Source organism: Phyllostomus discolor, chromosome 5 (assembly GCF_004126475.2).
Source record: "Phyllostomus discolor isolate MPI-MPIP mPhyDis1 chromosome 5, mPhyDis1.pri.v3, whole genome shotgun sequence".
In the NCBI taxonomy this organism is placed as follows: Eukaryota; Metazoa; Chordata; class Mammalia; order Chiroptera; family Phyllostomidae; genus Phyllostomus; species Phyllostomus discolor.
The window spans coordinates 20,833,790-20,837,449 of NC_040907.2; positions in this window are offsets into that span (position 1 = coordinate 20,833,790).

Below are 3,660 nucleotides of genomic sequence, written 5' to 3' on the forward strand. Positions count from 1 at the left end.
CAATTTTTAAAAAATTTTCTGGTACCCTGGCTGGTATGGCTTAGTGGACTGAGTGTCAGCCTGAGAACCAAAGGGTTGATGGTTGGATTCCCAGTCAGAGCACATGCTTAGGCTGCAGGCCGGGTCCCCAGTTGGGGGTGCGTAAGAGGCAACCACACATTGATGCTTCTCTCCCTCCCTTTCCCTCTCTCTAAAAATAAATAAATAAAATATTTTTAAAAACACTTTTTTTCTGGTGGCCTTGGCTGGTGTGGCTCAGTGGACTGAGTGCCAGCCTGCCAACCAAAGGGTCTCCATTTCGATTCCCAGTCAGGGCACATGCCTGGGTTGTGAACCAGGTCTCCAGTAAGGGTACGCTAGAGGCATCCACACATTGATGTTTCTCTCCCTCTCTTTCTCCTTCCCTTCCTCTCTCTAAAAATAAATAAAATCCTTTGAAAAACTTTTCTGGTGAATATATGGATTGCAGGAATTTTGTCATGTTGATTGAAGATAGTCCTTTCAGGCTTTAAAATACAAGGAAAAGACCTGGCTAATGTGTCTCAGTGGATTGAGTGCTGGTCTATGAAATAAAGGGTCACTGGTTTGATTCCCAGTCTAGGGCACATGCCTGGGTTGCAGGCCAGGTCCTCAGTGGGAGGCCTACGAGAAGCAACTGCACATTGATGCTCCTCTTCCTCTCTCCCTTCCCCTCTCTCTAGAAAATAAATAAATAAATAAATAAATAAATCTTTTTAAAAATCCCACAAGGAAAAACAGGTGGCAATGCCTACATGTCAACGTGTGTGTGTTGGGGGGAGGCTGTAGACTACACGCAGGGCTAAAGTTCCTTTCAGAAATTATCTTGAAACTCATTAGAAACAAGCAATTCAATTTTAAAAAATGAGCAAAAGATTTGAACTTCATCAAAGAAGACATATGGATGGCAAATAAACACAGGAGAAGATGCTCAATAATATTACATGTGTGGGAAATATCAGTTAAAACTACAATACAAAATAAAACCACCACAGCTGTTAGAAATGATAAAACAAAAACAAAACCTTATAATAGCAAGCATTGGCCAAGGACATAGATCACTGGAATTCTCACTTGTTGCTGGTGGGAATGCAAAATGGTACAGCTACTTTGGGAAACAATTTGGGAGTTTTTTTATAAAGTTAAATACACACATAGCATATGACCCATAAATTCTGCTAAGTGTTTATACCCAAGAGAAATGAAAACACAATCACACCATATATGATTGTTTATAGCAGCTTTTTTCATTAATACCACAACTGGAAACAGTCCAAATGCTCTTCAACTGGTGAACAGATAAATGGGTTGCACACCCGTACAATGGAATATTACTCAGCAATAAAAAGGAGGGAACTAGAGTTACATGCAACGACATGGATGAATCTCTAATATATTAAGTGAGAGAAGCCAAAGAACTAATGCTTGAAATAGCAAATTTTGTTATATATATTTTATCACAATAAACAAAGGACTGCAGACTGTAGGATTCTATTTATGTGTTATTCTGGAAAAAAAACAAAGCTATAGGGACATAGAACAGATCAGTGGTTGCCAAGAGATGGTGGTGGGAGAGGTGAACTACTGCTGTCAACCATGGTTGTTTGTGCCAACGCAACCCCAACAGGAATCTTCAATTTGAAGTAGGAAGCAGTGAAGAGGGAAATTTTCTTTAGTGCAAACAGCTCAATGGTAGGTAATACAGCGTGGCTGTGAAAACAGCACTACTGAGGAACAGCTTTATGGTGCTATAGTGCCGCTGTGAAAACAGCACTGCCCTGAGGCTCTCCTGGGAACCAGGCCTGTCTTCACCTAGGCAGCTCCGCTCTATCCCACTCCTTGCAGGTGTGCTCCATTCTTCTCCTACCTGCCCTGGGGAATCATCATCTTCAGTCTTTGGTGGCAAGTGTACTACAGGAGCCTGCGGGGAGCTGGCTTATATAGACAGAAGTACCTGCCTCTGATTTCTGATTGGTCAGAGAGCCTCTCTGATTGGTCAGAGCTGTGTGGCTCCAGTTAGGATGGGGAAAACCTCAGTTTTATTGGTTGAAATAGGACTCCAGGAACTCCTTTTTAAGGGCTGGCTCAAACAGCAGAAACAGTGCAGGTAGGCAGTTTAGCACAGAGGCTTCTCTGCAAAGTGTAGTTTTGGTGAGAGCTCCCCTGTGCAGAAATGGCTGCTGAGCTCTGTTTTTTTTTTTTTTTAAATAATTTGAGCCCAGGTAGCCACCAGGAGCCCTTCTTAGTCCTCAGGGTTTACACTAATAAAGTTCAGCATAAAGAAGATTTTGGGGGGAGGTAAGAGAACTAATCTGTATTTCAACTGTGGTACTAGTTACATGACTCTATGCCTTTGTCAGAACTCATAGAACTATACATTAAAAAGAGTGAATTTCACTCTATGTTAATGAAAAAAAATAAAATTTCCAGTGGCCATATTTAAAAAGATAAAAGACTAAATATTAAAATTAATAGTATTTTATATTTCCTTCAACTCAGAAAACTCAAAGTATTATCATTTCAACATGTAATCAATAATAAGAGATTATTTAAGAAGCTATTTGTCATTCTTTTCTTTGTTCTGTCTCAGTAATTGGTATATATCTTACATTTATCTTAATTTAGACTAGCCACATTACAAGTGTTCAATAGCCACAGGTGGGTATGATAGGGGACTCAGGAGTTGGACAATTTTAGTTTAATAGCTAATAAGCTTAGAAATCAATTAATGTAAAAGCTATTTTCCAAGAACTGAAGGTGTGACCCACCCTGACTCCAGGAGACCAGAAGCAGTTCCACCTTTGTGCCTCAGGAGGATGGCAAGCCATCAAGGTGGTGTCTGAGCCATTGTCCTGCAGAGTGGAATGACCACTGCCTGGGAAACAGCTAACAACTGGAGCCCAGGGCAAGAATACTGCAGTTTTTTTACAAATCCAATGAACTTTTCCCTGAATTCCAAACCCTTACCTACACTTTGTTCTCTTTATAAAAAGGGACATTTTAAAATGGAATTTAAGACGGTCTGTTAGGATATGAACCTGCTGTCTTCTTAGATCGCCAGCCATCTGAATAAAATGTCCATAAAGATTCAATCCCTTTCTGCGCTTATTGTGTTTGGTATATGACAGGCAGCACAAAGGCCAGTCTTTTCCGGTTTCAGTTAGAGGCTTCCATATTGGACCAGCAGGTCTAGATCATGACCTGAAAAAAAAGTAAAGGTAAGCGTTTCCAGCCTTGAGCAGCTATAATCAAATACATACCATACTTCCTCTACGTAGAAATATACTACTTAGCCCTGGCTGGCGTAGCTCAGTGGATTGAGCTCGGGCTGTGAACCAAAGCATCGCAGGTTCGATTCCCAGTCAGGGCACATGCCTGGGTTGCAGGCCACGGCCCCCAGCAACCACACATTGATGCTTCTCTCTCTCTCTTTCTCCCTCCCTTCCCTCTCTAAAAATAAATAAATAAAATCTTAAAGAAATATACTACTTAAAATTATCATTTAAAATATCTTAAAAGAATCATAATGGGCTGGTGTATATCTCCATACCATGCCCCTCTCCTTTCTTGGAGAGTGAATAAAATCTTTACTCTCTATACTTTCAGAAAAAAGAATCATAATAAAAAGTTATAAAAATATTA